At 37.1% G+C, this 21,522-nt stretch overlaps 1 pseudogene; it reads right to left on the bottom strand.

The window, feature by feature from the left end:
* Nucleotides 1-10,865: 10,865 nt before the first annotated feature.
* LOC125081299 (40S ribosomal protein S6-like) overlaps nucleotides 10,866-21,522 on the bottom strand; it is a 41,671-nt pseudogene continuing 31,014 nt past the window's right edge.

The raw sequence follows: 21,522 nt of genomic DNA, 5'->3' as shown, positions 1-21,522 counted from the left end.
AATATATAGTTTTCATTAAAACATTTTTTAGATATATCTTTGCACAATTCATGATTACTTCTTTAGTTTACTATAAAAGCTTCCCAGTTCCCCTATATGCCTCTTCTTAGAGTTTGCTCTCAAGGGATCTCAAGGTAGAGCAGGGGATGGACGGAGGGAGGCATGTGTTCCCACTCAGGCCTCCCATTCCCCCATCTGTCTTACATATAATCTCGTATGTCTCTCTTAGTTTGGACTCTGTAATAATAAGCCTCCCTTCTGGTGGTCAAGTAAGTTTCTGGGTTATTTGTTTTTTGGTGTGACAATGGAAGGATTGACTTGGACTCATGAGGTAGTCCCATAGGAGGAATTGCTGGATCCAAGTGAATGAAAATATGAACAGAGAGTATATCATACACACACACACACACAATACACAACACACACACACAATCAGGTGCTGCCTCCAAAAAGTTTTCACCATTCTCAGTTTCTATACCCATTTTCTACATCTACTAGTCACAAGATCATTTTTCCAAACTTTTAGGTAAAATGTAGTATTCCAAAGCTTTTTAATTTGCAATTGTTTATAAGGTAGAACTTTTTCAATGTATATAAGTTATTTGAATGTTTTTCTTCTTTCATGGATTGTCTTTCTTGTACTTTATTTTCCTACTTGCATAGTTATGTCTTTCTTATCGATTTCTAAATAATTTCCTCTGATTGGTTTGCAAATATTTTTTATTTTTGAATGTTAATATGATAAAATGTAATGATAGTTTTATAATTCCTGTCTTAGTGTGATACTTTAAAAAGTTATCTCTGTCCAAAGATCATATTTATATTGATCTCTGTTTTCTTTCATATTTTATACATTCATTTTGGCATTTATATCTTTAATTTGTGGCTTATAATCAAGATACAGAATCAATGTAGTTTCTGGTCAGAATACAGAAATTAATTTTTTTCAAAATGCTTCACTAGTTGTCCCAACACCTTGTATTCATTAAATACATTTTTCTTCACTTATTTGAAATTCTACACTTACACATTAAATGCTTAAGTATATTTTAATGTTTGGTTTCATTTCTTTGATTTCATATTCTAATATTATGCTATTACTTACCCCTGTATGTATGTTACAGTCTTGGTATGGCACATTTTCCTCTCTGCATTTATTATTTCATATTTATTTTTAATATTTATATGTATTTATTTTTCAAGGTTAGCTTTTTTAAAAAATATTTCATTTATTTATTTGACAGAGAGGGAACACAAGCAGGGGGAGTGGAAGAGGGAGAACCAGACTCCTGCTGAGCAGGGAGCCTGATGTGGGGCTCGGTCCCAGGACCCTGGGATCATGACCTGAGCCAAAGGCAGACGCTTAACGACTGAGCCTCCAAGACACCCCTCAAGGTCAGCTTTAAAACCATGTAATCAACTGGTCTTTCCACACACAGAAAAGTCATCAGCTTCCTGACCGTTGTCGTCATCATCATCACCACCATCATCATCCTGGGGGAGCATTTCACATGTCACTGAATTAAGTTGATGAGAGGAGAATTTACAGAGCTGTATTAGGGTTTTCCAGAAAACAGAACCATAGGATGTGTGTGTGTGTGTGTGTGTGTGTTTGTGTGTGTGTGTGTGTGGTGCAGACAGAGAAAGACAAGAGAGATTGAGAGAGAGAGATTTTAAGGAACTGGCTCTGGTCACTAGGAGGTTGGCAAGTCTGAAATCTGTAGAACAGATCGGTAGGCTGGAGAGCTAGGGAAGGCTTGATGGTATATTCTCAAACCAAAGGTTTTTCTGGAGCAGAGTTCCTTCTCCCTTGGGGGGGATCCTCCGTGTTTTCCTAAGGTTTTGAAATGTTTAGAGGAGGCCTCTCCACATCCTAGAGGTAATCTGTTTTACTCACTGTCTGCTGAGTAAATGTTAATCACATCTAAGCACTATCTTCATAGCAACATTTAATCTAGTCTTTGACCAAAAACCAGGTGCCATGACACAGCCAAGGTGACACATAAAATTAACCATCACAATAGCTATAAGATTTTTTTCTCTTACTGAAATGCAGTATAAATGAGAATTTATTTAAATCTTTTATATCCATGAGGGGCGCCTGGGTGGCTCAGTGGGTTAAGCCGCTGCCTTCGGCTCAGGTCATGATCTCAGAGTCCTGGGATCGAGCCCCGCATCGGGCTCTCTGCTCAGCAGGGAGCCTGCTTCCTCTTCTCTCTCTGCCTGCCTCTCTGCCTGCTTGTGATCTCTCTGTCAAATAAATAAATAAAATCTTTAAAAAAAATCTTTTATATCCATGAATACAGCTTTATAATTTTTTTTTCCTATTGGCTTTAAAAATTCCTGGAAAGTTTATTCCTCAGTCATTAATAATCTTTGTCATCATTAAAAATGTGACCTTGAATGAGCAAAATGGATAGGTATTAATGCTGTGTCGCTTGTTGAGGAAAACGCTTGTCGTGTTCTTCAGCACTTCCTGAAAATGGATCGTTGGAACCCCATTTCAGTCATTTGGATGGGCAAGGTAAACACCCCAAGAAAGGCTGGAACAAGATGCAAACCTCAGATGACTCCATGAGGCAGAGCGGCCCAGTCAACCAGGGCTCCACACACTTTGAAACGATTAGATGGGAGAGAAACGAACTTCTCTTTTCTTTATGCCGCTGTATTTTGTTATAGAAGCTTAAATTTGCCCTAAATGCCTTCAGCATGTTAAAATATGGCTGAGAAGTTATAGAAAAACTGGCACAGAATTTTAAGTCCCCCGTGCCATTTTCTGTCATAGTTGTTAAGACAAATAATAATACCTCCCTGTTGGTTATTTTGATTTATGGTGACCATGAGAAATCTTATGCCCAGAAAGAACATTTGGACACCATGTCCATGAAAACCTGAAATCAAAAATAAATTATTTTTTAATTTTTTAAAAATTAAATTTAATTTTTTTCAGTGTTCCAAGATTCATTGTTTATGTACCACACCCAGTGCCCCATGCAAAAGTAACTTATTTTTGTGTGTTGAACTCTGTGAAGAATTTTCATACCACTTGCCAAAATTGGTAAATCCACGTACAGGTGATGTTCCTTCCATGCCCAGTGTTATCGCCCTATTTGTCAGGAAGTCTATGTCTAAGGTATTAACTTTTCATCTACCTGCTGCCTCAAATGAAGTGAATACTCACTTTGAGCTAGAAAATTAGAAACAGAATATGTGGTGGGTAATCAAAACCGTAACCTGGATACCCTCGAATCACTTCACCCTGGGACCAAGGTTCAATGCTGTTCTCAATGATTAGGATACGTAGTGTGGTCTTCTGCACAGAGGGTAGGGGCTTAGCGGGGGATTAGAAATGAGTTGACTTGTTAGATCATTCGAGGAAAATACCCCACCTCAGCTCACCAAGAAGCCTCGAAGACTTGGCGTTCGCTTTGACAAACATTCCTACCTACTTTGAAAATATTCTGTAAAAGAGCCAATAGATAGATACCAGGTTATGGTTTAGCGCCCTCAGACATGGCGGACGTCAGCCTTAGCTTATCTTCTTGCATTATAATCAGTTTCCAAAAATGAAAATGTCAGTGTGAGCTATATTCCCTAATAGTGGGGTTAAAAACTGAATTCAAAACCAGGTCCTTAATAATGACCAACACAACGTGCTTGCCACGCAATGGGCATTGTTCTTAGAGCTGTGCATACGTTCGCTGATCTAATCTTCCCTCTGTGATAGGTGCTGTAATTGCTACCACTTTACAGGTGATGCACGGAGGCCCAGAAAGGTTGAAATCTTGTCTCCAGGTCACAGTCCCCAAGTGCTGGAGCCAGGATAGAATTCACACAGCCTAGCTGCAGAATCAGGGCTCTTAACCTCTGAACACAGCCTACTGTATACTAACTTCTCCTTTTGAGAAAAGGAACCAACAATGCTCACTTTATCTTCAGCAGGAGAAGACTGACAAAACTACAAATGGGAAGTTTCTGAGCTCAGAAACACATTGTGACACATGTTTATATCATTCCATGAGAATTGTGCAAATATCCGGGGTATGATTGCACTAAATAGAAAAATCATCATACAAAGATTATGTTAGGTTAGGAATTTCCTAAATTTGTGAGCAGCTGTTTTCTCTTATGAAATATGAAACCATAGGAAACAAAATATTACTCCCAGTTAAAGGCTTCAAGGTTGAATTCTGTTCTGCATAGGACAATGGAAACATAAAACTTGATTTTGCTATCTTACTATAAAATGTGTTGGGTTTTTTTTCAGGCTTAATTCAGTATCCCCAAGTGAGAAAAAATTGTGAAATGAAATTGTTTTGATTTATCAATTTATGCTCTTTCTTCTTCAAATTTAAAATATAATCTTCAGTATAACAAATGTTTATATCACTTGTTTAAACCAAAATTCAATAAAATAAAAAATTTGTACTGCCTTCCTCACAATTTATTTCCTTTCACCCATTTTCATTTGGTGAAATGCTGTACGCCTTTGAACTATGACCCCAGTTAGAGATCGATGTGGGCTTATTGATTAACTGGCAATCTTACTAAACTCCCTGTAGTTCTAATATTTTTTTCAATGAGGTTTTGGGCATTCCAGAGGAAATATGGTTTAAGAGCTAACAAATATAGTATTGCATCATCCTTTCTCATATTTATAATCCCAATTTAGTTTTGCAACTTACTTTAATACTAGCATATCCAGATCAGTGTTCAGTAACAGTAAAATGAAAGATGATGAGAGTAGATATCCTGTCACTCATGCCCAGGGATTCTGTTTACACAGTGGGAGGCACAGGTCTTGAGTGTACGGTTCAATGATTTTGACAAATGTGTACCCCGTGTGAACCCCATTTCAATCAAGATATAGAACATTAAGAGCATTTTAAGTTCTGCTGCCTGTCCCATTCAGCTGGAAGAGTGTCGCAGATTCTGTAACCATAGGACACCCCACGTTGGCAGGGAAGTAGCAACTTCATCAAATCCTGCGAGCTGAGGAAACCAGATGTGGCAACCAGCCCAGGCCTTTGACATCCAGCATTTGACTTCCCCCCCTGCCCCGCCCCCGCAAATCCCAGAGCTCGTGGATTTCCTTTTCTTTGGATGAGTTTGTAGATGGCTTTGTGGTTCAAGAGATGACTGGTGGAGTAGCAGCAAAGAAACGGTGATCAGTGGAGTTCTTCGGTTCACCTCCTCGCCTCCCCTAAACCGTCTGGTAGGATGAGAACTAGAATGTATGTTTTGCCCTTTCCTGTATGCACATTACAGGATAAAGTAGCTGATATTCCCAGGGAAACTGAAAGTCACAGGCCAAAAGAAGAAATGAGAGAAGAAAACAACTATTTAAAAAATATCAACAACTACAAAAAACATATTGCAAAAAGAAGTATTATTATTATTTTAATTCTATCTTATTTTTTCAGTTTCCAATATTCATTGTTTATGCACCACACCCAGTGCTCCATGCAATACATGCCCTCCTTAATACCTACCACCAGGCTCACCGAACCCCCCACCCCGTTGCCCTCCAAAACCCTCAGTTTGTTTCTCAGAGTCCACAGTATCGCATGGTTTGTCTCCCCCTCAGATTTCCCCCAATTCATTTCTCCTCTCCTCTCAATGTCCTCCATGTTATTCCTTATGCTCCACAAGTAAATGAAACCATATGATAATTGACTCTCTCTGCTTGACTTATTTCACTCAGCATAATCTCCTCCAGTCATGTCCATGTTGATACAAAAGTTGGGTATTCATCCTTTCTGATGGAGGCATAATACTCCATTGTATATATGGACCACGTCTTCCTTATTCATTCATCTGTTGAAGGGCATCTTGGTTCTTTCCACAGTTTGGTGACTGTGGCCATTGCTGCTATAAACATTGGGGTACAGATGGCCCTTCTTTTCACTACATCTGTATCTTTGGGGTAAATACCCAGTAGTGCAATTGCAGGGTCATAGGGAAGCTCTATTTTTAATTTCTTAAGGAATCTCCACACTGTTTTCCAAAGTGGCTGCACCCACTTGCATTCCCACCAACAGTGTAAGAAGGTTCCCCTTTCTCCACATCCTCTCCAACACTCGTTGTTTACTGTCTTGTTGATTTTGGCCATTCTAACTGGTGTAAGTTGGTATCTCAATGTGGTTTTGATTTGAATCTCCCTGATGGCTAATGATGATGAACATTCTTTTCATGTGTCTGTTAGCCATTTGTATGTCTTCAAAAGAAGTATTATTAGATCAGATGAGCAATGATTTTAAAGTAAGCACAACAATAACTCCAAGGCATTGGGGGATGAGAGGGCTATTATTAATAGGAAGCAGGAAGAAGTCATTGAAAAGAACCATATGAAATATAAAATATAAAAAATATAGGAGTTGAAATAATTAACAAAATTCAATTCAATCCCAGTCAAAAACTTGGTTTGGCAGTTTTATAAAGAACTTGATTTGTTCTAAATGTCCCCTGAAGAATATGATCTATGAAGAACTAAGTTAACTTTGAGAAGGGGGGGATTTGCTCTGCTTTTAGTGAGGGCCTACTACCAAGCCACACTAATAACAACAGTATAAGATTGGCATAAAAACAAATAGGATCAAATTGGGAATTTAGATCCCCGTGTAAATGGAATTCAATGCATAATGAAGAAGAAAATTATTTCAAGGAGCAAGGAAGGTGATCCGTATCCAAAGAAAAATACAACTGGATCCTCACCTAAAATGGTAGGCATATGTGGTCTCCAGATAGATAAATGACCTAAAGGTAAAAGATAAAGCTGAAATGTTAATAGAAGTTGTTTAAAAAAAATATCTTCGTGATCTACAGAGAGTAAAAGAGGTTTTTTTCATACCACAAATTAACACTTTACTTATAAATATACATCATTAGCCAGAATTTGGGGTTAGGTGTAAGTCTTTTTCCTTGTGTACACTTCTGTTGAAAGGAGTTCTATGTACTTTCCTAAGTGAATCATAATTTTTATATCTTCAAAAATTAGATAAGCAACTAAAGAAATCAGATATGGAATGCTCTTTATTTTTTGCTTTTTCAATTTTTTTTGTGATATAACTCATGGGGTAAAGTGCAAAAATCCTAAATATACAGTTTGATGGGTTTTTTGCACTTGTGTGCAACTGTAGAACCACCACAAAGATCAGCATATAATTTGCCTCACCCCAGAAAATCCCCTCCTGCTTTTTCCTGGGAGGAAAAAAAAAAAAAATCCCTGAGCACTATTCTGATGTTTAACACCACAGGCTTATTTTTACTATTCTTGTATAGTATAGAGTTCTAATTCAATAATATGTACTCTTTTGTGTCTGGTTTCTTTCGCCTAACAAAATGGTTTTTAAGATTTTCATCTATGTTGTTGTGTGCATCAGGGTTTATTCTCTTGTTGTATAGTATCTCACTGCACAAAAATTGGATGATGAGTTCATACTTTCCCCAGTTGACATGGCAGCTCTTTTTCTTTTTTTTTCCCCAGCTTTGGGCTATGATGAAGGAAGTTCCTTTGGCTATTCTTACACATCGTTTTTGGTGGACACATATGTTTCTCTTGGGTTTATATGTAAGAGTGGAATTGCACGCCATAAAGTAGGCAGGTGTGTAGTATTATATAGTGTCATACAGTTTGCTAAAGTGTTTGAACAAAGTTATACTTTCCCCAGCCATGCAGGTGCTCTATATCCTCAATGATACTATTATTTTCACTCTTTTTAATTTCAGATATTCTGGTGGGCTGATACTGGTAATAAATTGTAATTTTAATTTGCATTTCTCTAATGACTAATGAAGTTGAACACTTTTTAATATGCTTATTAGATATTTAAATATCCACAGTTTTGTGTTGCCCACTCGGGCTTTTCTCCATTTTTAATAAACAGATATTTATCTTTTCTTTTTTGATAATAGAAATTCCTTATACAATCTGAATATGAGTTCTTCTCTTAGTTCGTGACTTAGTCATTCACATTCTTTTTAAAAATTAAAAAAATTTAGGGCGCCTGGGTGGCTCAGTGGGTTAAGCCGCTGCCTTCGGCTCAGGTCATGATCTCAGGGTCCTGGGATCGAGTCCCGCATCGGGCTCTCTGCTCAGCAGGGAGCCTGCTTCTCTCTCTCTCTCTCTCTCTGCCTGCCTCTCTGTCTACTTGTGATCTCTGTCTGTCAAATAAATAAATAAAATCTTTAAAAAAAATTAAAAAAATTTAATTCTAATATAATTAAACATACAGTGTTATATTAGTTCCAAGCATACAATACAGTAATTCAACAATGATGTACGTTACTCAGCTCATCACAATAAGTGTACTTTTAATCCCTTTTACCTATTTCACCCATTCACCTACCTTCCCTCTGGGGAGTTCTCTATATTTTGTTCTCTATATTTTAACATCTGGTTTTTTGTCTCTTTCTTTCTTTGCTCATTTGTTTTGTTTCTTAAATGCCACATACAAATGAAATCATACAGTATTTGTCTTCACTTCAACTCTACTTGACTTATTCCATTTAACATTATACCCTCTAGTTCCATCCATGTTGTTGCAAAGGGCAAGATTTCATTCTTTTTTTGTGACTAATATTCCATTGTATATATATAAAACACTTCTTCCTTATCATTCATCAGTTGATGGATGCTTGGGATGCTTCCATAATTTGGCTATCCATTATTATGCTGCAATAAACATAGGGGTACAAAAATCTTTTCAAATTAGTGTTTTCATATTCTTTGAGTAAATATTCAGTAGAGGAATTACTGGATCCTATGGTAATCCTATTTTTAATTTTTTGAGGCACCTCCATAATGTTTTCCAAAGTGGTTGCACCAATTTGCATTCCCATAAACAGTACATGAAGACTCCTTCTCCACACCCTCACCAACACTTGTTTCTTGTGTTTTTTATTTTAGCCATTCTGACAGGTGTGTGGTGACATCTTTTTATGGGTTTGATTTACTTCTCTGATAATGGGGGATGGTGAGCATCTTTTCATGTGTCTGCCAGCTCTCTGTATATCCGTTCATTTTTTCTGCCCATTTAAATTGGGTTGCTTGGGTTTTTTTGTCATTGAGTTGTATATATGTTCTTTATATATTCTGGATACTAATCTTTTATCAGATGTGTCATTTGCAAATATCTTCTCCCATTCAGTAGGTTGTCTTTCAGTTTTGTGATTGTTTCCTTTGCTACACAGAAGCTTTTTATTTTGATGTAGTGCCAATAGTTTATTTTTGCTTTTGTTTCCCTTGCCTCAGGAGACATGTCAGAGAAATCACTGTTTGTGCTCCCTTGTAGGATTATTATTGTTTCAGGTCTCACATTTAGTCCCCTGATCCATTTTGAACTTATTTTTGTGCATGGTATAAGAAAGTGATCAAATGTCATTCTTTTGTATGTAGGTGTTCAGTTTTCCCAACACCATTTGTTGAAGAGACTGGCATTTACCCATTGCACAGTCTGCCTTCTTTGTCAAATATTAATGACTGTATATTTGTGGGTTTATTTTTGGGTTCTCTATTCTGTTCCATTGATCTATGTGCTTATTTTTGTACCAACACCATTCTGTTTTGATTACTATAGCTTGTAGTGTATCTTGAAATGTAGCATCATAATAGCTCCGGTTTTGTTCTTTTTGAAGACTACTTTGGGGGGTGGAGGGTTAGGTGAGCCTGGTGGTGGGTATTAAGGAGGGCACATATTGCATGGAGCACTGGGCATAGTGCATAAACAATGAATCTTGGAACACTGAAAAAATAAAATAAAATTTTAAAAAAAGATTGCTTTGGCCATTCAGGATCTTTTGTGTTTCTGTACAAATTTTAGGATTGTTTGTTCTAGTTCTGTGAAAAATCCTCTTAGCATTTTGACAGGGATTGCATTAAATCTGTAGATTGCTTTGGGTAGTATGGACATTTTAACAATATTTGTTTTCCCAATCCATGATCAATGAAACATCTTTCCACTTGTTTGTGTCATCTTCAATTTCTTTCATCAGTGTCTTATAGTTTTCAGAGTACAGGTCTTTCGCTTCTTTGGTTAAGTTTATTCCTAGGTATTTTATTCTTTTTGGTGCAATTGTAAATGATATTGTTTTCTTAATTTCTCTTTCTGCAATTTCATTACTAGTGTATAGAAATGGAGTCAGTTTCTGTATATTGACTTTGTATCCTGTAACCTTATTGAATGTTTTTATCACTTCTTGTAGTTTTTCAGTGGAGTCTTTAGGATTTTCTACAGATAGTATCTTGTCATCTGCAAACAGTGAAAATTCTATTTCTTCCTTACCAATTTGGATGCCTTTTATTTCTTTTTCTTATCTGATTGCTGTGACTGGAACTTTTAGTACTATGTTGAGTAAAAGTGGAAGTAAACATCCTTATCTCGGTCCTGATCTTAGAGGAGAAGCTATCAGTTTTTCACATGCTTATTCACATTCTTAATGACATCTTTTTTTTTTTAAAGATTTTATTTATTTATTTGACAGACAGAGATCACAAGTAGGCAGAGAAGCAGGCAGAGAGGGAGGAGGAAGCAGGTTCCCTGCTGAGCAGAGAGCCCGATGTGGGGCTGGATCCCAGGACCCCGGGATCATGACCTGAGCCGAAGGCAGAGGCTTTAACCCACTGAGCCACCCAGGCGCCCCTCTTAATGACATCTTTTGATAAACATAGTTCATCATTAAACTAAAGTCAAAATTACTATTTTTTTCTTTTATGTTTAGTTTTTGTGGGATTTGGCTTATGATGTCTATGCTACCCCCAAATTCATAAAGATATTCTACATTTTCTTCAAGAAGATCTGGGCTTATGATACACCATGAATTAATTTTTTAGTATGGTGTGAGGTAGGGAATTAAGGGTCATTGTCTTTTTTTTAATGTCTGATTTTATTTATTTGTTACTCTTAGAAAATCTCATTTTGACTGGATTCAGGCTTAGAGATAAGGTCCCAGAGTGGACTGCCTCTGTGTCTTGACAATCTGTTCCCGGCATTTTTTTTTTTTTTAACCTCCTTCTTTTCCTTGGCCGAAAGGTTAGCATATTCTCCAGCCTCCTTCTTGTTTTTTTCTTAGTACATTCTTTCTTCAGAGCAATATGCCAATGTTTATGTAGGAAGACATGTGGAATAACAAGTGCTCAATCTTGGACACTTTGGTTCTAGGTTTCTTACCTTCTTTGCTTAGGGGCTTTCTCACAACATAGTGATAGACATCATCTTCTTTATAGAGATGGAAAAGTTTGCAGATTCTTCTAGCTCTTTTGGGCCCCAGGCAATGAGGCACAGCAATATCAGTGAATCCAGGACTATCCTTCTCCCCTTTCTTTAACAAAGTCCAAGTTAAGAACACTGAGATTAACATCCACAATGCAACCCCAAACTGATTTGTGCTTTCTTTCTCCAGTCCTCCTTGGTCTATAACAGGAATGCTCCTTACTCAACAGCAGGCAGGCACAACCAGGGGTCAAGACACCCCACTTCATGGGGAAGACTTGTTTGTCATTGCCACCACTGGTTCAGATCACATAGCCCTTCCATTCTTCACCCAGAGTATCAGCAACAACTTCGATGGCCATACACTTTTGATAAAAGTACTAAGTTCGCAGTCATCTTCCACTTCAATGAGTGTCCGGCTGCCAGTAGCTGAGAAAGAGATGTCAGCTTCATCCTAAAGCAAACTATCACCTCCTAGGCACAGGAAAAGAGCAGGATCATTTTCTTCTTTATGTGCATGTTCAGTTGCTCCAGCAGTATTTTTTGAGAATATCATCCTTTTCCCAGTAAATTGTGGTAGTGCCTTTATTGTAAATCAAGTGACAGTATATATATGAGTCTATTTCTGGACTCATCTCTTCTGTTCAATTGGCATATTTGTCTATATTTGTACCAATACCATTTTATCTAAATTACTGTAGATTTACGGTAAATCCTGCAATCTGATAGTAAAAAATCTAACTTTTTTTTTCCTTCAAGATTGACTTGACTCTGCTGGAAACTGTATTTTTCTACGATTTTAGAATTTTAAAATTTAGAAATCTGTTGGTGTACAAGAAGAACTTTCTGCTGGGATTTTGATTGTTATAGTCTGAATGTAGGGATCAATTTTAGCATATTTGGCTATATTAATAATATTAAATGCTGTAATCCATGCACACGGTATATCACCATTTTGATCCCCATGATCCCACATCCTGGGGTATATTCTTTTGTATAATCTCTTTGCTCTGAGTGGGTGTTGAGATCTAGAATTTTCTTGCAACCAATAGAATATGGCACTGGTGATGGGATATCACTGTTGTGAGTACATTATGTTATATAAGATTCCATCTTGCTATCAGATTTACTATTGCTCTCTTGCAGAACTTGAAGAAGCAAACTACCATTCCGTCAACTGCCTGCAAAAAAGACCACATGGCAAGGATCTGCAGGCAGCCTCTAGAAGCTGAAGATGAAATGGGAGAGGAAGAACTTACCTTAGCAAATTTGAAATAATCAAAAATTGAAAAAAAAAATGACCGGCTCACCAGATTATAATGGCCTTAATGGGCCTTAAAATACTTAAAGATTTTGTATATAAATAAAGTGCTCTTACAAATTAGTGGGGACAGATAAAAACAATTCAGTAAATGTTATTAAGAAGTTATTTAATGCTTTAGAAAAAAAGAAACTTCATCTCACACCTTATACAAAAAATAAATCCCAGTTGACTAAATAAATAAATCTTAAAAAACATACTATCAAAGAGAAAACATGTTTCAATAAAAAATATTCTAAAATGTAATACAAAGGATACACTCACAGTTTATAAATTAGTGTTAAATAGAGTTAATGTTTGCGATGTGGTTGACAAATTAAAGGTTAATCTCCATATTACCAAAGTAGCTTTTTACATTGATAATGAATAGAAAAAAAATCAAATTAAAAATGGATAAAGATTGTGAATGAAAAACTTCACAGAAGAGTAAAACTCAAACAATACATCCAATAACCACACGAAAATATTCTCCACCCCCCTCAGAGTCAGAAATGACAAATTTAGGTAACAACCAGATATCATTCCTTGCCATCAGACTGATAAAATTCAATGAGTCATAACATCTACTCATTTCATCCACTGCAGTTGGAAATGTACACTGTTTCAGCACATTTAAAAAAAAACTTATCAACGTCTCTTAAAATTGAAAATAGACATACTCTTGACCCAGCATTTGACTGCTGGGACTCTATCCCATAGAAATGTAAACATAAGTATGGAAAACAATAGAAGACAAAAATGCTGATTACAGCTTTGTTTATAAGGATAGAAATCTTGGAAGTAGTATGAATTATGAAGGGAAGGGTTGAATAAACTTTGGAATACCAGTAAAATAGAATGTTATACAACCAATAAAAGAATAAGTTAGGGCTTTATTAGCTTACTGGGAGGAGCTGGATGGGGGGTGGGAATGGGCAGATAATTCTCACCCCAAACTGGAAAGTTCCAAATGGAAAGAGTAGAGAAAAAGGGGTCAGAACTCTATTCCATAATAAACTGTTTATCCATTTATCATGCCTTGAGGCTAGGGTGGGAATTTAGAGCAAGGGAGAAAACAAAGGGGGAAGAGATGATTTCAATTTCAAATACACTGATTAATCTTAACTCAAAACAGGGTATGGGTGGGAACCTCCAGCAGGAACTGATGAGTGAAAGCAGACGCTCATTGGGTGTTGCAAGCACGTTCATTTCTCTGGAGCCTGTGCTGGACCTGGCTGGGAATCTGCTGCTCAAAAAAGGGTGTTAGTTGAGGGGGGCGGGGGGCGGGGGTGGGGGGGGGAGTGGGAGGGGCCGGGCGGGGCGGGGAAGCACACACAGGTGTGAAATGCAAGGAAATCAAGGTGTTGATATTTTGTATTTTATTTACATGGCTTTGAGCCCAGTCTGGTTTTCATAACTTCACAGGCCTAGAGAGCATTGGGGATCAGATATCTTTACAACATAGAGATGCTTTTGTTGTGGGGTCTCAAGAAAGAAAATTCCTAAATGCTCACCCCACCCACCTCACAGAAAACCTGAGGCATTGTCACAAAGAGGGTCATTGAATCCATTCAACTCCCAGCCTCCCTGCTGACTGCCATCAGCCACAACACTTGGGCTGAGATACAAACATGACTAGTAATTAAAATATCTTTTTCAGACAAGGGTCTCCATGTCAATGTTGTTGTTGTTGTTGTTGTTATGCAATTGTGTATTTATTTAAGCTGTAGTAGCAGCATGAAATAAGGAGCACCCGGGTCTGTGTAATGGATCGAGGTCTCTTATGCTCTGTAATGAGGTTAACCCTAAAAGATTGCTATAAAGATAAAATGAAATTATTCACCTGAAATCCTGTGTAAATGCTAAAGAATAAGCAAATAGAAGGTGTTGGTATTAAATATTATTAGTTTTAACCTTAAAGTAATATTAGGTCAGTGAGAGAAAAAAAAAATCAAAGAATGAATCAATCTTTTAAACATTCAGATTATTAGGGGCACCGAGGTGGCTCAGTGGGGTAAGCCTCTGCCTTCGACTCAGGTCATGGTCTCAGGGTCCTGGGATGGAGCCCCCCACATTGGGCTCTCTGCTCAGCGGGGAGCCTGCTTCCCCTTCTCTCTCTGCCTGCCTCTCCACCATCTTGTGATCTCTGTCAAATAAAAAAATAAAATCTTTAAAACACACACACACACACACACACTCAGATTATTACAAGTTTTGGGAGGCTTCCAACTAAAGCTATTCATTTAGTATATTTTGGATAAATAATGACCCTGAGTTCTGAGTGAGAGAAGAGACTTAGAGAACACTATACATATGTGTATATTGAACTTGTAGAAGTAAATACTTGCTCATTTAATCCCCCAGGCAGGCATTTCCTCCTTACCCCCACATTCCAAAGTAAAGGGCTGATCACCTAAGTGTAACCTGGGAAGGGAGGTTGTCAATAACTAATTTTGCGACTCTTAGCTCAATACCCTTCTGACGTTTTAAGTCTAAGGCTTATGTTTCTCCCTCTGCCTGCCTCCCCCAACAAATAAGCCAAATCTTTAAAAAAGAAAAAAAAAGTTTGAGGTTGGAAATTTCAGAGTGGATTTCCATACAGAGAGTTCTTAGGGGTGCTGTGATTTCTGCCCCTTCTACGAAGAGAGGGGTTTCCCCTCATCTCAAGCCTAGTGAGAGAAGCTACAAGAAATACCCTGGAGAAAATACAGGTTGCGTCCAGCTGTGCAGGACAGGAGAAGGCAGTGGCTGGGAAATAGCTAAACCCCATCTACCAAAAGCACAATTTTCCTGTAACCAAATGCAGGCCAGGGGTGTGTGAGGGAAAGAGCCAGCCAGACACCTTTGCAAAGGACTGACTTCATCTCAAGAGAGTGATGGGACTTCAAAAGAGAACATCTGAGTGGGTGTGGGCAGTGGAGAGCCCAGAGCCCAAGGGCAAGTGCAGCAGGCCAGGGCCATGCTATTGAGGAGTATTCTTGGAAGCTGCCATGTGTCACCTCTGAGAGAAAAGAGCCACTTTCAACAGGCAGTGTGGCCAGAAGCCAACCCCAAGCTGGTGTCACTTAACTATAGCTGAGACATTACTCCATGGATGGGATCTCAGGTAGGAAGGGCAGCAGGGCCATGAAGGATTAGATTCAGGGGCTAAAGAGTCACAGGTGACCCAGGTGCTCAGGCGGGCCTCTCCCTTTCCCCACTCCTTTGCCCTACCTTTGTCCCTTGCCTCCTCTCTCTACCTTCTAGGACACTTTTTAAATATATTTGAACCTCTGCTTCATCTTTCCTTCTTTCCAGTTGCCACTATGAATGGTGCAAATCTGTGGCATAGAGGTTTTCTTACCTCTGGAGGAAACCCCAAACAGATAGCACAAATAAGTTCCCAATTCCAAATCCCTGGAAGAGAGACTTTGACCAGCCCACTTAGAGTCTGATTTCTACCCTTAGTTCCCTCAACTAGGGCTAGTGCTGTAGAGTCATACCGTACAAATATGGTGGCCAGGGGGTCAGCTGTCTGGATGTAGGAGCATTCTCAGGCCAAGGGGCATGGCCTGGAAGATGTCCCAATAGTTGTTTATTAAATATACACTCCAAAACACTGAATACATAAATGCAAACAAAACATGGTCCATGTAGGAAAATACTGAAAAAGGAAACCAAAATTCTAAGAAAACGACAACAAAAAAAAATCACACTTATCAAATAGGTCATTCAACATTACATGAACTAGACTCCTCATTAAAAGGCAAAAGCTCTTAGAAGGATTTATAGAGAAATAAGATAAAATCTAAATCTGTGTTGTTTATAGATGTAATGGCTTGAAACATGTAAAGTATGTAAAACTGTGTGATTTCAAATAATGTTAACAAAATTAGTCGCTTTGGAAGTTTCTAGGGCACCACTCATTATTCTGAATTACTGGTAAATAGAGGATCAACCATTAATCCTCTCTTAGGGGCACACTTTATAATTCAGAGTATGTTTGTAGTAGAATTCCAGCCAGTAAAAGCAGAAAGATTGGTTGATAAGATAATCATTTTGCATGAGAAACGGGCCTTAGGTGACCATCAAAACTCCATGCTTAGGCGAAGGTGGGTAGGGAACTCTGTCATGGCTGGACCAGGCTGACTACGGAAACCCACAGACTCAGCCTGTCATCAAATATCACTCACAGTGGGATGCCTATGATGTATTCTTTGCCAAAAAACTTGAACCAGCAACCAATCGAATCTCTTCATCCACTTCTCAGCTTAAAGGGGATACGGGGAGTAGAAGAACATGTTAAGCGACACCACACAGAAGCAACCAACCAAATCTAGAATGTAGGAATGGCAACAAGAGAAATGACCTGATTACTTAACAAGCATGTGACATTGAAAAAAAAAAAAAATGGGGGAGAAGCACAGACTGTTAGAGATAAAAAGAAGCCTTAGGGACTCATCAGTCAAATGCAGTACATGGAATTTACTTGGGTCCAGATTTAAATAAACTAATCATATGATGTTATTTTTAAGACAATCAGGGGAATGTAAACCCAAACTGAGCATTAGATGATTAGAGGAAAAATTGCTCATTTTGTGAAGTGAGTCATTGTACATGGTTGTCTTTTTAAAAAATCTTAAGAGGACATAAAACATTTAAGGTCAAAATGATATGAAATATGAGATTTGCTTTAACATACTCTAGATATTCTTCCAAAAAAGTGTGCAGCTAAAAGATAAAACAAGACTGTTAAAATATGAGTAATTGTTTAATCTAATTGATTATGGCTCATGTGTCTGTTCTCTCTACTTTTGAATGTTCTGAAAATCTCTAAAATACTTCCAAAATTTATAAGTCATTGTGTAAGCAAAATTAAAAGGCATCATGTAAGCAAAAGAAAACATTAATTGTAACGAATTCATTTGCTAAATTTCCTTCTGGTAAGGGAAATATCTTAAATCTTCTTTTTCTCTTTGAGAATGCTTTTGATTTCTGGGTTCCTCCTTCTGGATACCTTGACTTCTTACCTAATGTACATATAAGACACCTTAGCTTTAAATCATATTCTAAACATCCAACCAGACCATCCACAGTCACATCCTTAAAATTGGCTCAAGGATAAAGTTAGCAGGAAAATTAAGGACTAAGTCCAATAACAATGAAAGCATTTCTCTGTTCACTGAAAGGGCTTCAATGACTGAATTTTTCAATTTCTGGAAATGACATCAGTAAGAGGACTAGAGCCAAGTAGCTAAAAGCAGAGGTTCTGGATCTGGAGAGACTGTCGTCTCTTGCTCTGGCTCTGTCACTGACAAATAAGTTACCCAAACTTCTGAGTCACTGTGTAAAGAGTAGAGAATCATAGTGCCTATTGCACAGGGTGATCGTGAAAGCACATTTAGCTTAGATACTGACACAGAGAGAAAGAGAGCAGTGCATTAGGACACATGCTAATAAAATAGAATATAAGTAATATAATATTTATTTTATATTATTATTATTATAGTATTTACTAATTTAGAGTGTTTCTGGATTCATTTTTTACACTACTTCCAAACTTATCTCTTCCTTTGTGATCAAATTATTTTTCTGTTTGAAAGTCAAGTTTCTAAAGTTAATTTCTTTGTACAGAAAGCTACCACCTTAAACCAATTCATCATCCAATACTTCTAACTCAAGAAAACATAATGGAAGCACACTTACTAATTAATTTAAAATCAAACTTTTATTTTGGATAATTTTAGATTTTCAGACGACTTGCAAAGATAGTACAAAGAGTTCCCAACATATCCCTCAGCAACTTGTATTTGTTAAAACTCAAGTGCGAATTATTTGTTAAACAATAATTACTGGACTGTTTGGAGAGAAAAAAAGTTGAATCTCAAACAGAAGCTAATAAAACTCCTCTCTTCATGAATTTAATCATTTTCTCATCCTTAGACTGTTATCTGGAACACAGCCTGACCCACAGTGAGTAGCGGTAAATTTATTCATGCTTGAAGACATTGTTGAAATTATCAATAGCTTTTTGTAATTCTTCACTGTGGCATGTTTCTTTGGTGACAGAAAGGTTTCTGGCTTCTGGTTCAGAAAAAAAGGGCAGATGCAGGAGAGCTCAAACCTCAGGGATGATGAATAAAGAATAAGTATATAATTTAGGGCAATGGATCTCAAAGTGGGCCAGGGACTCCTAAGGACTTATTTTAAGCACCTGTGAGGTTAAAACTTTGCTCATAATATTATTTCTGAGATTGCTGGTGAGTTTAATGAACTTGTGTTTTTTGTTCTATTTTGTTTTGTTTGTATTATAGAATAAAATCTATCAACATTTAGAAAATCTGCAAAACTCAGTGAGGCAATATTTTAAATAAAATCATGCATACAGGACACAAGCAAATTGACCAAATACACTTTACTGTTACAGATGATAGGAACCAAGTTCATCGTCATGGTTCCAGATTCCACACTGCAACCAATCTTTAAGAAAGTAACACTTGAATTTAGGGAAAGTATCAAAGTATCAAAGAGTATCTACAATTACCTGCAAAGGCTACTAGAATATTGCTCCCTATTCCAACTGTGTAGGCTGAATTTTCTTCAAATACCCCAACCAAAATAACACATCACAATGGACTGAATACAGAAACAGAAATGAGAATCCTGCTGTTTTCCATGAAGCCAGACATTAAAGAGGGTTGCAAAAATGTAAAGCAATGCCACTCTTTTACACAAATATGTTTCTTTTGGAAAACATTTTTTTAACAAAAACACATTATTTATCTTAACATTTAGTGGAATGATTATTGGTATTTTTAAATGAGTTATTAAATGAGCCTTTAATTTTTTATTTTAAAGTCCAGTAAAATAAATTTATTTAAATTTACCTAAATACAGTAACGATTAGGAATATAATCCACCTAAATAAAATTCTTTGGAGTTGTCAATTTTTTGTCAAAAAATCTTCCTGAAACAAAAAGTTTGAGAACCACTTTAAGTGTGTCTAAAGCAGAGAAAGGCTGACTGACCACCAGGGCACTGAAGACATGAGCGACACAGCAGTCCTGGGAAGCTAATGACCTAGTAAGACTATGGCTTTGGGTTTAATGCCCATACAGAGTTTCTGTTCCTTGTTCCCACATATAAGGGAGTTGGATGGGAGGTCCTTGCCTGAAACTAAGACTTTAGAAGATCTATAGTTTTGGAGAAAGGAGAATGAACAACCCTACTTATAGGATTGTGAGATGACAAGCAAGCTCATTCATGCCATGAATCTGACAAGGAAAATCAAATTCCTATGAGAAGTTGAATCCCTGGGCCTAAACTTGAACTGTAATCCTGATCGTCAAGAGGTAAAAAATCATAAGCAAGGCATTAATATAAGAATTGGTTAAGAGTGGTTGATGCTTATGGGACACGTAGAAGAAGTAAATGCAGAACTTATTCATTGAAGTGTTTTAGTAACTAATTATTCATGAGATCCAAAATGGCAAACCAAATTTGGTAAATTGAATGTTTAAAGAAGATTTCCCTTCTTTTTCTAACAACTGTGATGGGAAGGGAATTTCCTTAACTTGATAGAAACTTTCAAAAAACGAACACCTACAAGTACACATAAATATGCCACCTTAGAAACAATTCCTTGGGGCGCCTGGGTGGCTCAGTGGGTTAAGCCGCTGCCTTCGGCTCAGGTCATGATCTCAGTCAGGGTCCTGGGATTGAGTCCCGCATCGGGCTCTCTGCTCAGCGGAGAACCTGCTTCCTCCTCTCTCTCTCTCTCTCTCTCTGCCTGCCTCTCTGCCTACTTGTGATCTCTCTGTGTGAAATAAATAAATAAAATCTTTAAAAAAAAAAAGAAAAAAAAGAAACAATTCCTTAAATGTCAGGAAAAGGTCAAGTGTACCCATTTATCTCTGCTGCTTCTTCACTGAACTGGTGTCTCAGGCAGTGTGCAAGGACCAATTAAAATAAAAGAGGAGGGGTGCCTGGGTCGCTCAGTGGGTTAAAGCCTCTGCCTTCAGCTCAGGTCATGATTCTGGGGTCCTGGGATTGAGCCCCGCATCAGGCTCCATGCTCAGCGGGGAGCCTGCTTCCCTTCCTCTCTCTCTGCCTGCTGCTCTGCCTACTTGTGATCTCTGTCTGTCAAATAAATAAATAAATAAATAAGATCTTTAAAAAAAACCCCAAAAACAAACAAAATAAATAAATAAAATAAAAGAGGAAAGAAACAAAGTTACCTTTTCTTACAGACAAATTATTTGAAGTAATAAGGCATTTCATCAATGGTCTAGACACAAGATCTACATGCAGAAACAACTGTATGCTTATATTTCAGCGACAAATAATTACAAATGCAAATAAAAAGAATTAACATGGCAATGAAAACAATAAGGTAACTAGGAATGAAAGAAAATTTTAAAGAAAAAAATAAAAAAGGAAACTTAAATAAGTGGAGAGCTTTGTCATGTTTTATTTTCAGGGAAAGAAAGACTCAATGGAAATTCTTCCCAAATAAATATATATATTTAATTTAATTCAAGATAATGTTCTCAACAAGACTTTTCACTTTACAAATTGATGTTGAAATTCATGTAACTATTACGCGGTCAAATATTTTTGTTAGGACAGTTTTGAAGAATAGTCAAAATAAAGAGGGACACATCTTACTAGCTATGAAAACTTATTATAAAGAAATGGTATTAAGACAGTGTTGTATCAGTTGATAGACCAATGGGCCAATGGATTAAAGTAAAGAGCCCAGAAACACCCCACGTATGCTTGTTTGAGAAGTAGATGCAGGAAATGCTGTTATAAAAAGGAAAGGAAAAAAAAAATCAATTAACTCATAAAATACTGGGCTTTCTATGGAAATAAAAATAAAAGCAAATCTAAATTGAGTAAAACAATAAAACTTTAAAAAATAAAATGTAGGAGAATATTTTAATGATATTGGAATGATTTATTAATCATGTACAAAGAGCAAAAATACAAACAAAAGATTGGAACATTTTTAGCATGTTTCAAATAATCCTC

This window comes from Lutra lutra, chromosome 11, assembly GCF_902655055.1.
Source record: "Lutra lutra chromosome 11, mLutLut1.2, whole genome shotgun sequence".
Taxonomy (NCBI): Eukaryota; Metazoa; Chordata; class Mammalia; order Carnivora; family Mustelidae; genus Lutra; species Lutra lutra.
Note: the sequence above shows the minus strand (reverse complement) of the source record. Positions and strands in the feature narration are given on the sequence as shown.